The following is a 12649-nucleotide window of genomic DNA, read 5'->3' as shown; positions in this document are numbered from 1 at the left end:
GATTGTTACAGATGTAATTAAGATAAGGTCATACTGAACTATGGTGGGCTCTTAATCCAATGTGACTGATGTCCTTTTAAGAAGAGGAGGGATACAGAGACAGACCCGCATAGAGGGCAGACAGTGTGGAGGTACGCAGGGAAAATGCCCTGTGACAGTGAGGACAGACTGGAGCGATGTACCTCCAGACAAGCAATGCCAAGGATTACCGACAACAACCAGAAGCCAGGAAGAGACAAAAAAAGGGAGGGGGGGGGAGGCGGTCTTCACCTAGAACCTTCAGAGAAACTGTGGCAGAGCTGACACCTTAATCATGGATTGCTAGCCTTCCAGAATTGTGAGACCAAAAATTTCTGTTGTTTTAAGCCTACTGATTTGTAGTAGGCTACAAAGTACTACAGATTTGTAGTACTTTGTTTGGCAGTGCTAGCAAACTAATACTAAAATGAAAACAAAAAGTCCCGCCTAGACTCATGATAATGACCGTGTACTGATGTTAGCAGAATGAATAAAGCCTACAGTGGAATTTTGTTACTGTTCTGGATGTGGGGAACAATATTATCACCCATATGAGAAGGCAACACCATGCTAAGACTTGTCGTGCATAGAATTGCTCTTTGCCAGGGTTGTGATTGGATTTATGCCACCTTTGAGGTTAAGAGAACCATCATGGAAGGGTACCCCCTCTGTATTTGGAAGCATGGCCCAAACTTGCTTAATTAGGGTATGAGTAGAAAAAAGCCTTTAGACAAGTTTGTGTCAATCATTTCTAAAAGAGGTGCTTGGTTATCAATACACTGTATTTCTGAGAATGGCTATTTTACGTTTTGATGAAAAACAAAAACACTGGAACTGGCCCCAAACTATAGTTAATTGGCACTTGAGGAAAGGTGAGAGTCTCAGATTATACCAAGAAATCTGACTTGTTTCTAAAAAAAGTGGACACAAATTGCGTCAGAATTGATAGTCTGAGCATCTTCTTTAAAGTTGGTATGATTTTGACTTAGGGAACAGAGTGTGCTGCTTCATGACTGCATACCTGTGCCTGCTAATACTCACAGCAGCCATCTCCTCCCTGTTTCCAACCCATCCCATAGCCTTTCAGATCCAGGACTTTAGCAATTTCAGAAAGAGTCTTAAGACACATTCTCTACAAAAGTGGTTCTCAACTTATTTTTTCCCATTTACTGAGGTATAATTGACAAATAAATTATAAGATATTTAAAATGTACAATAGGATGATTTGATATATGTATACATTATGGAAGAATTTCTCCCATGGGGTTAATTAACACATCAGTCACGTCATACATTTACCCCTTTCTTTGTTGACAACATTTAATTTCTACTCTCTTGGCCAATTTCAATTATACAATAGTTATCAACTAGAGTCTCTATGTTATATATTAGATCCTCAGACCGTATCCATCTTCTGCTGAAGGTTTGTACCTTTCTACCAATCTCTCCCTATTTCCCCTGCCAGCTGATTCTCAATTTAGATGCTTTTAAGATTCACCGTGTGATTGCTAAATGGTTGATTCCTCAGGCTCATGCCCCACCTCGCCTCCCACCAACCCACCTCTGCCCCCTCAGTCCGCCAGAGATTCTTTTTTTTTTTTTTTTTTTTAGTCAACTTTCTCCCTTTATTAAAAGCATTTTATTTTTTTTTTATTTATTTATTTATTTATTTATTTTTTTAATTGGTGTCGCCAGAGATTCTCATTCAGAGCTGAGTTGGTGCAAAAACAACTGCATTTTATTTTTTTAAAAATGCCTTTGGTAATTTTAACGTAAGTTCTCTGGCAGTACTTTGAGAAACAGTTTTCTAGATTTTCCAACTTTAATATGCCATGATCCATGTGAAGACTTATTAAAATGCAGATTCTGATTCCTAGAGTTCCAGGATGGGACTTGATTTCCAGCATTTCTAACAGGTCCCCAGGTAACATGAACATAGCTGGTCCATGGGCAACACTTGAGGTGGGAAGTTTTTAAAATCCAGTGCTTCAGCAGGATCATAGATCAGGTATTTTTCTAAACCAGATATTTTTCTAGCAGCAGTATTTTTCTAAAGTTCCCAGGTGATTCTGGTATACAGCTAGGTGCTAGACTACAAAGTCGGTAGCCACTGCCAGGTGGCAATAGTAGCTTGTAACTCACAGACTTTCCCCAGGTATAGATTAACAATAACTGATATTTCAAAAGAAGAGACGACTAATTTCAAAGGAGTGAAATTTTTAAAGATTACAATTACATTAATGCCTCAAATAACACTGGAATTACTCCCCTCTGTATTATTTCCAGCTAATTAAAAACTGACAGTTGTGTATTGGTGAGGATGTGGAGAAAAAGGAACCCCTGGACACTGCTGGTGGGAATGTAATCGGTAGAGCCACTGTGGAAAATAGTGTGATGATTGCTCAGAAAGTTTAAAAAAAAATGCCATATGACCCAACAATTTCACCAATGGGCATTTACCTAAAGAAAACAAAAACATTGGGGCACCTGGGTGGCTCAGTGGTTGAGCTTCTGCCTTTGGGTCTGGTTGTGACCCTGGGGCTCTGGGATGAAATCCCACATCAGGCTCCCCACAGGGAGCCTGCTTCTCCCTCTGCCTATGTCTCTGCCTCTCTCTGTGTCTCTCATGAATAATTCAATAAAATCTTTTAAAGAAAAGAAAACAAAAACACTAATTTTAAAGGATATATGCATCCCTATGTTCATTACAGTATTATTTACAATAGCCAAGATATAGCCACCTGAGCCCATCAATAGATGAATAGATAAGGAAGACATTACATATATATAATACATATTATATATATATGCCCCATAAAATATTACAGAGCCATGTAAAATGATGAGATTGTGCCATTTGCAACAACATGGATGGACCTACAGGGTATTACATTAAGTGAAAAAGTCAGACTGAGAAAGATAAATATATATGATTTATTCATATGTGAAACCTAAAAAAACCCCAGATGAATAAACAAACAAAAAGCAGAATCGAACCTGTAAAATCAGAACAAACTGATGGTTGCCAGAGGGGTGAGATATAGAGAGATGCCCAAAATGAATGTAGGAGAGTGAGGGACAAGGGCTTCCAATTAAAGTATGAATGAGTCACAGGAATAAAAGGTACATCGCAAGGAATGGAGTCAATATGGGGACACACTTGTTCCCACTTGTGGTGAGCATAGCAATGTGTTTAAACTATTCAAACCACTCTTGTCCACCTGAAATCAATGTAATAATGTGTGTTAACTACACTCAAAAAATCAATGAAAAAAAAGTGACAGTTGTGGATAGACCTTCTTATAGCTTTGTCATTTGATAGAATTTAGTAGGATATGTTTCTTCTTTATATCAGATTTATTCCTGATTTTGAGCCTCTGACTGCACTGGTTAAATTGCAGGATGGTGGTTCTGAGACACAGCTAGACAACCTTCCACATACCCTCCCGTGGGTCAACAATGATTAGAATGGAAAAGACATCGGGGCAGTCCCATACTCAGCACAGGCATCCCTCGATTCTCAATTCTCCCCAACTGAGTGCTCAGCTTGGTCAGGAGCCATCTCCTGGCAGCAGATATTTGATTATTCTTTCCCAACCTGGAATCTAGGTTTCAGCTATTTTTTTTTCCTCCCTTTCTCTTGTGTCTTTTCCTTTCACCAAATGATTCATTAACAAGAAAACTACTTATATAATTAAATTCTAATTTCTATAACCCCCACCTGCTTGTGTGGTAGCTTCAAAGGGGTTTCTTCCAGGACATTTGCTTACAGGAAGGAGCCAACCTTCTTTTCTTCAGTTCCTGATTATTAAAGGGATAATACCTGTGGAAAGTACCTTGTAACCGTATTAGGCTCCATCCCCTTCTTGTTGTTAGTAGCGGTGATTCAAGAAAAGTCTTCTTTTGAGGTGATCAGAGGTAGCATTTGGCCAGATAATCAAAACATTTGTCTAAAACAAGAAGTTTGTTTTAAAAATGATGTAATGTATCGGGGCAGCCCTGGTGGCACAGAGGTTTAGCACCGCCTGCAGTCTGGGGTGTGATCCTGGAGACCTGGGATCAAGTCCCATGTCGGGCTCCCTGCATGGAGCCTGCTTCTCCCTCTGCCTGTGTCTCTGCCTCTCTCTCTCTCTCTCTCTCTGAATAAATAAATAAATTCTTTAAAAAAAAAAAAAGATATATCAAAATGTTGTATCTTTTTAAGTTTATTTATTTATTTATTTTCAAGTAATCTCTATGCCCAATGTGGGGCTTGAACTCATGACCCTGAAATCAAAGGTCACATGCTTTTCTGAACCAGCCAGACACCTGCAAAATGTTGTATTTTAACCTGAAACATTTGTAACATGACAACATACACTGGCATGGCTGTGCAATCATTTGAGTGTCCTTTCTGGTAGGACAGGCATTTGTTCTGATTGGTCAGGGCCAAGACCATACTGGTTGTTAAAATATTTGAATATAATCCCTCTATATTCATCAATCTTTTGACATAGGATCAAAATAATTTCTTTGAGTATAGGTCCTCTGATAGGAATTCTGAATTTCCAATTTCAGTATCTTTAGTGGACATTGAACATCGAGAGTCAGTTAACAGGCAGTGTAGACATCCACAATTGTAAGATTCCACTCCCCTGCCCGCCGCGGCACCAAACTTTTAGAGTAGTTCCCTCTGACCCCATTTAACTGCAATTCTTAAATCTCACCAGAATGAATCTTGAAGCATTCAACTTAATTTTCATAGAATCGACAATTTTCTTTTCATACTCATATTTATACTCTATGGGTTTACATAATATCTGGTTAAATTATGCAATTACAAGAACAAATACAGTGATCATAAAATATTTGGGAATAAATGCAACTGATCCTGGTCAACATATAATTCAATTGGTGGGAATGGAAGCCTGCAGGCATACTAGAACTTAGCCTGCTGGTTCCAAGGCTTCAGATTGCCAGGGACATGGATGTTAGGTAGAAATGTATGAAAATGCTGGTATGCCATCATTTTCTGACCTACAAAACCAGTGGTTCAATGTGGTCCAGACTATATTTTACAGTGATAAGTTTAGTGCGGGTCAATTAGAGAGCTTCAGTTATAATGTTAAAAAAAAAAGCAGAATAATAATAATAGATAAAAGAACAAAGCTGCTTTTATTTATTTATTTATTCCTTTATTTGAGAGGGGCAAGAGAAGAGGGAGAGAGAGAATCCATGAGTAGATTACCTGTTGAGTGTGGAGCCCAAAGAGGGGCTGGACACAGGACTCCATCCCAGAACCTGAGATCATGTTCTGAGCAGAAAGCAAGAATCAGATGCTTAATAGACTGAGCCACACAGGTGCCCCAGAACTGCTTTTCAACACTGTGCTTGCTCTTTAAGATTTTCGGACTATACTTATTAATAAGTGCTTATCCTTTGGCCAAGCATTTCACAAAAGCTTTCTTCTGACCTTAAAAGAAAAGTTCAAAAAAATGCTATTGTTAAATACGTTTGGGAAATACCACATACCCACCTAGGAGATTCAAAATATTCATCAGCATATTAAAGGCACTGAGAAGTCCTGTAGCAAAGGCCTTTGTTTAACTTTGTTTACCTTAGGGTTTCATAAATTTAACAAAAGTAGGCCGTTTCATGTAACATCTAATCCTGAAGAGCTAATGTTTAATAAAACAAACACACTTTAGTAAACACTACCAACTAGCATTAAAGAAAGTATTAATCTGATTTTGCAGTAGATTAAACAAATACCATCTTAATATCAGTTTGAAACAGCACAATTTGTGCAGGTGTCCCAAAGCACTGTACAAATTTCATTTAGTGGTAATGTTCTCCCCTGTACAAACAGAGAAACAAAGGTATAAAGAAGCATTAGGTTGCTTGCCAGAGTACACACAAGATTGAGACAAACTGGAACCATAGCCCACATGTCTGAACAATGATTTCTAAACTGTGTTTACAAACAGAACCATATTGCAAATTGTGGCCAGTCACTCTTTTTAACTGAAGTATCTATTTAAGTAAAGTTCTGCCTTGGTGATGATATTTTCTTTTAATGAATTTTAATTGAACACACTTGTAAAATTAAAACATGTTAATTTTCACATATTCACCTCTCTGGGAATAGTCAAGAGTCCCCTTCGTTAACTGCATGGTGAAGAAGGTGGAAGAGACTGCCTCTCACTTAGACATACGTCTTATTGAGGAGTAGATAATATTTCTTCATCAAATCAAATCAATCAATCATCAATTTAAAATAAGAACTAAGGTAAATGGTGTACTCCTTGAACCCGAAACAGAAGGCAAAGCTCCAGAGCTCATGGAGCCGAGTAACATTGACCCATATATTAGATTGCTGGTGACTTTCATCAATAATTGAGAGCAAGGACTCTATAAAATCTCCAGCTGTGCCAGGGATTCATGGATCTACTGTCTTTGCTCAGAAGCTCATTGATAAAACAAGACATGAATATATGGCTTTCTGTTGGCGAGATTGTGACCTTGAGTGAATGAGTCTCAGTCACTTGTAAGGCTAAATAGATTTATGTGTTCTGAAGTTTGTCAGCATAATAGGTGTTTCCCAGCATTTTGGAACTGCATGCTACGTGACAGAGGAATGACCTTTAGATAGAGCATACCTGCCCACCCCCTCTGCCAGGGTGGTAGGTGGGGGACAGTGATGTGTGATTTCAGAAGCAGATTTACAGACTCTCTCGCTCTATGCACGTCACCTTCGAGTGCTCTCCCCCACCACAGAGCCTCATTGCCTCGGTCACAAACAATATCTGTTATTTCAGAATGCTGCAATGCTTTACCTCAAGGCCGAGCCAGAGTTGTCAAATAGAGATGAAGAGCCTTTTGGCAAAAAAAGTGCTCTTAAAATGTTTACCTTCTCATACCTAATGGTTTTAGATCATATCTTATTAGCCTAGGAGACCATTATATAAAGTACAATTAAGATCTCCTTGACATTTTCTAGGAGTTCCAATTCAGCTTTGCTAATGGCTATAACTTCATTGCCTTTTTTTTTTAATTTAATGCCATACAGTGTTGGAAATGCAGTTTATAATAATGTGGACTACCCAGGGTGCACTTGCAGTAATTACACAGAATGTCAACAGCCTCTCAAGCTGGATCCTGTGTTGATTGCATCTTGTGACATTTTCATTTGGTCAACTTGTTGGAATTACACCTCTATGGGCAGGCTCCTACCCCTCCAGTTTAACGTTCTCCTGATCATAGAAAGAAAGTAGAGCTGGGGCTAAGAATAGGATCATTGTCTCTGTGGCCAGTATCCCACCCATACTGTTGGCAACTTTCATTCAAGAAACACCTAGTGAAGGTCTGTTATATACTCAGCACTAAAGACACAAAGCTTAACAAGATCCTCTCTTGCTGTCACTCCTATGTGTCAAAGTAAGAGAGTTCAGAAACATCTTTCAACCAACAGAAAAATCCCACAGGTGTTAAATTAGAACCAGAGTTCTAGTCCATATCTTTTATTTTTCCTTTCCTTTCCTTTCCTTTTTTTTTTTTTTCTCCTTTTCTTTTCTTTTTCTTTTTCTTTTACATTTTTTCCTCCCTGGGCCCATGTTATCCAGAACTCTAGTTTTAAGTATGCTTTATGTTGACCATGATTTGGTATACAAACAGCTAAAATTTATGTGGTGCCCATGTTCTACTGGGTTCTGTTATAATCTCTTATACATAATTTCTGCAATAAATCTATATGGCAGATAGTATCACTGTTTCACAGACAAGGAAATTGAGCCACAAAGAGGTTTTGTTTTGTTGTTTTGTTTTGTTTTGTTTTAAGTCTCACACAGCTAGTGAACGGAGAACCTGAAGTTTGAACCTTGATTATTTGCAAAGAGCCTGATACTGCTCTGCCATTAGGAGGAAAGTCCTGATAAAGGATTAGTATGGTAAATTAAACAATATAGTCACCAGAAGATGATTAACACGTGTCATAAAAACCAGGATGGCTGAAAACAAGAGAGTCAGGGCAAAAATAGAACACAGACTTTTTTCCCTTAGCCATCCCTGCTTTAGTACCTGTGGCACCAATTCCTTTGTAAAGGGGGTAAGGGTTAAAACAATAATAACCCTATATGTGATTTGCATTTTGTTTTAAAAATACTAAACTTAGGTTGACAGTTTAGTGTACTATATAGTTGATCCCGAAGGAGAGATTCACTCTGTCTAGCTAATTAATTTTGTTCTATTTATAAAGTTCTGAAATAAAGGAACTTCTTCCAGTGTTACTAAATCAGAAGCCTGAATAGGCAAGGGGCACCTCATCTAACAACACCTGCCAGGATTCTAGGGAGTGACGTGGGCACCTCTTACAGAATCAGATGGAACCAAGCTCATTTGAGTATAGGACTACTCCATTTTATACGTGCAATTTATTATTTTGATAATTAATTAAAAGAAAGAAGCCAGAGGAGGGACCAAATTATATTATGCTCCCAGTGGACTAAGGAGAGCTGCACATTTGGAAATGCTCTCCAGTTTTTCAGCCCATTCTGAATCTGGAAAGAAGGGGTGAATAAGCCAATAGGTTAACTGGTCAGGTTAACACTGTATCTCAGAAAGTCTAAATTGGATGCTGGGAAGTGTTAAACCACTGATCAAAGAGATGTCTTGCCTGTTACCCAAGAATTGCTGGGGTTAGAATTTCTCTTTACAGTATCGATCATATTTTTTACTTGCTAGACTGGTTAAAGAACAGGTTTGGTCCTGTCCCTAGTTTTCTTCAAGGCTAAAATGTGAAAAAAAAAAAAAAAACTGTGTAAGAGTTGTGTTTATTTGAATGGGCACCTATGTGGTTCTCATTGTCTTTGAATAAAATTTATTATATTCTATTTATTTCTTTTTAAGCTAGTTGGTTATCTCTTTTTTCTGACTACAAATTCATTTGAGTCTGACTAAAATAAGCTCCAACTTTTATTTATGATTTTCTTGGCCATTGAGTTAGATTTTTTTGGTCATGCTTTAGATATTACCATGCTGCAAGTTATTGGCTATAAAACTTTTGTATATTTTTATAACTGTCTTGACTGAAAAACTTCATGTTCTATCAATATATATGGAAGAGTCCTAGGTATATAGGAAAAGGATGAAATATGTTTGAAAAGTTTCTTTTTTGCCATATATTTATATAAGAAAGGCTTTTTACCATGTTTCATTATACTTAGTTACAGTTGGCTTTTTTTTTTTTAATTTTTTATTTATTTATGATAGTCACATAGAGAGAGAGAGAGAGAGGCAGAGACACAGGCAGAGGGAGGAGCAGGCTCCATGCACCGGGAGCCCGATGTGGGATTCGATCCCAGGTCTCCAGGATCGCGCCCTGGGCCAAAGACAGGCGCTAAACCGCTGCGCCACCCAGGGATCCCTACAGTTGGCTTTACAACCTCAGATCTATGTTTAACATCGAGCTTATAAAGTTTTAATGCAATCTTCTAAACTTCTATGAATTAATATAATGTGGATATACTTAATATATTAAAAATAAAATGAAAATGTGGGGTCTTACTATGGATGAAACAAGAAAAAGTGAAATACTATCTTAAGTTTTCATTCAGATAAGATAGGTTAACTAGTCATTGCCATTACTCTTAAATTATCGAGTACATAGGACAAATAAATATGAAATTGTAAGAAAACAAGATATCCTGGTATCACTGAGATGCACTATAATAACATTCATGATGGAAAAAATGACATAAAAGGTGTAAGTTTCTCAAAAGAAACAGATTTAGAACTGTATGCCAAAAGTTATACATCTGTTATGTTTGTAAAAACATGTTGGCTGATACAATTAACAGTTGTGCACTTTACTATGTTAATTATTTTCTGAAAAAGTTAGACATTGCTTAGAAACTTATGAAATGGTGACTTAGAAGTACAGCAATAACATTTTACTGAAAATTTTTAATATTGTTTTTAAAAGTAGTATACAGTAAAATTGCTTTATATTTTTGAGATTTTATTTATTTATTCATGAGAGACACAGAGAGAGAGGCAGAGACACAGGCAGAGGAAGAAGCAGGCTCCCCGCAAGGAGCCAAATGTGGGACTCGATCCCACATCCCAGGATCATGCCCTGAGCTCAACCACTGAGCCACCAGGCATCCCTGCTTTATATTATTTTTTTGAAAATTTTATTCATTTATTTGAGAGAGAGCGAGAGACAGATCATGAGTGAGGGGAGGAGCAGAGGGAGAGGGAAAAGCAGACTCTCTGCTGAGCAGGGAGCCCCATGCAGGACTCCATCTGGGAACCCTGGGATCATAACCTGAGCCCAAGGCAGATGCTTAACAACTGAGCCACCCAGGCGCCCCAAAATGGGCTGTTTTATGCTCACTTGTATGAACGTTAACACATGGAGAGATTTATGTGGCAAAAAAGAGGGACAGCTGACTGAGTACTGGTGAAGCCACCCTGGTTATTTGGAGTTCTCTGTACTGATTGCTGCAATGAACCCCAGCAGTGGCACTCTCCCATTATTTCCTTCTCCCCAGCTCTGGGTCCCTGTAGAGAGATCCTTTGATGCTACCGCCACCAACCACATCTGTTACATTGCTGATGCCCTTCGAATGATCCCTTACCAGGGCTCACTGATCATGCTCACACTACAGCTGGCTGTGGTGTCTGTCCTGAAACTATGAATGTCCAGGACGTAGATTTCTCTGTAAGTCTGGCTTGATCTTCGAGAGCTCCTAGCAATGCCTTTCATCATTATCAGCATTCTAAACTGGGGCTGCCACTTTGCACTCCTAACATTTCAAGCAAATTTTGGAAGTCCTTCCCCAATTATTTTGCTTTGTTTTGACTTTTTGACCTTTCTTCTTTTTTTTTTACCCGTCATGTTTTTGGGTCAAGGATTCTTTAGGCACTTGGCCAATATCTGAGTGGCAGGCATGGTGTGGCTCTCATAATCCTTGTGCTGTTGAGTCATTCTCTGTTGCATAGAATAATTCTTTTCATAGGATTCCTGCTTGGTCTTTCATTCAATCTTAAAGGGCTCACCTCTGTTATCCCCCAGACATGTCCAGATTCACTGAATCCTACGTGCACACAGCATCCCTGGCTAGATTTGTATGTTCTCTTAAGAGTAATTACATTTCACATTTCTATTAGGGAGTCAATAACATTCTCAATAGACCTGATTCCCATATTTTAAAAGAATAATACTAGCAAGGATTTATTTAGCACCTTCTATATAGCAGGCACTGCCCTAAGTACTTTGCAGGCATCATCTCATTCAATGAGAGGGGAATGCTTTAATTGTTCAAAATTACAGAAGAAAAAACAGGTACCCCAAAAGGTTAAATATCTACCAAGATCACACACCAAGAGCATATATCATGGCTACACATGAAGTCAATAAGGGGATCCTCTGGACTGATTTAATTTTATCTTAAATACGGTTTTGAAATTGGCATCATTGTGTCTAATTGCAGCTGTTCTAGGCTCAGCTTAGTCATTCTCACATTGTTTTTCAACTTATGTTCTTTGGCAGAACAGAATTTTGTTAAAATATTTCATAAGTAAGTTCATACAGTAAAATTATATAAAATGTGATCTCTCTGGAGTTTTATGGCCAACTTGCCCCCAGTTTGGTTAAGCATGCTGGAAAATGCTCTCTTAGCTGGAATGAAATTGCTCTTTTAAGAATCAGAGACAAATTCCAACAAACAGTAAAGCAGTATTTCTCTTTACACTACTAGTAGAAACCTCAGTCAACAGAAGTAGCTCGGGAACTCGGGAGCTCGGTGGGGGAAATTATGCATTGTGCGACTTGGAGGGGCCTGCTGCCCCCTTAACCTGAGCCAGAAGATGGGAAGTTCCACTACCCAGGTCTGCAAATCTCCTGTCTTGTTTGGCCATCTGCATGGTTAATCATTCACTGCAAGGATTTCTTAAAGCGTACTTATTCCCAAAATAGAGAAGTGGAAGTCAGCCTCTACCACTGAGCAATAATTCCATCTCCTGTGATTTTCCCATAGGAGTAAATCTGATCAATGTCACTGTTGTTGAAATTCTCCAAGTGAACCAACTATAGAGTGCAATTTCCCCCCTGGCGCCCTCCCTCTTGTTTTCGTGTACTTTGTAACCTGAGGAGAAGTTTCCATGAGGAAGCAGAGTCTACACTGAAGTGACTGAATGATGTATGGAAGATCTCAAACACAGAGGCTGCCTTTAGACTTGAAAAAAAGAATAAAACACTGTTGTGTCCACGACTGACCGGTACGAGTAGAATGCTAAATGTTTTCCTTTGCAGAGGCGCTGGCAAAGTTCATTCCCTCAGGTGAGGATCTCACAAGATGCCCACTGTTCTCCCCTCTGGCGTCCCCATGGTGATAGAACTACCTAAATAACACTGCCCACGAGGGCTTTTCATCCCCTGGCAATGATGCTCATTCATGATTGTGGGCAGCATTCTTTGCTTTGCTGAGGAAAAGATTTCCTACTGTATTGATGCCTGCCTAAATATCAGCTAAATATAAGCCAAAAAAAAAAAAAGGAGAATTGAATTAATTACCCAGTCATTCTGGTTAGTATTTAGATTATTTGAAACAAAAGCAAGTAGGCTTTTCTTCATTTTTTTCTAGAGTATTTC

At 38.6% G+C, this 12649-nt stretch overlaps 1 long non-coding RNA gene across 2 annotated transcripts in view; it reads right to left on the bottom strand.

Annotated features, from left to right (window-relative positions):
• The window catches only part of LOC140608021 (uncharacterized), a 40058-nt gene extending 27677 nt beyond the window's left edge, over nt 1–12381 (bottom strand). Inside the window, exons 1-2 of one of the 2 annotated variants that reach the window (XR_012009969.1) lie at nt 12275–12371; nt 3855–3968 (exon numbers count right to left, since the gene is read on the bottom strand). This is a non-coding gene — a long non-coding RNA (uncharacterized lncRNA). Of the gene's footprint in view, nt 1–3854; nt 3969–12274 lie in introns of both variants that reach the window. The other variant, XR_012009970.1, reaches the window with a different exon arrangement.
• Between the last annotated feature and the right edge of the window lie 268 nt (nt 12382–12649).

Source organism: Canis lupus, chromosome 17 (genome assembly GCF_048164855.1).
Source record: "Canis lupus baileyi chromosome 17, mCanLup2.hap1, whole genome shotgun sequence".
Taxonomy (NCBI): domain Eukaryota; kingdom Metazoa; phylum Chordata; class Mammalia; order Carnivora; family Canidae; genus Canis; species Canis lupus.
This window is presented reverse-complemented; position numbering and strand designations above follow the sequence as displayed.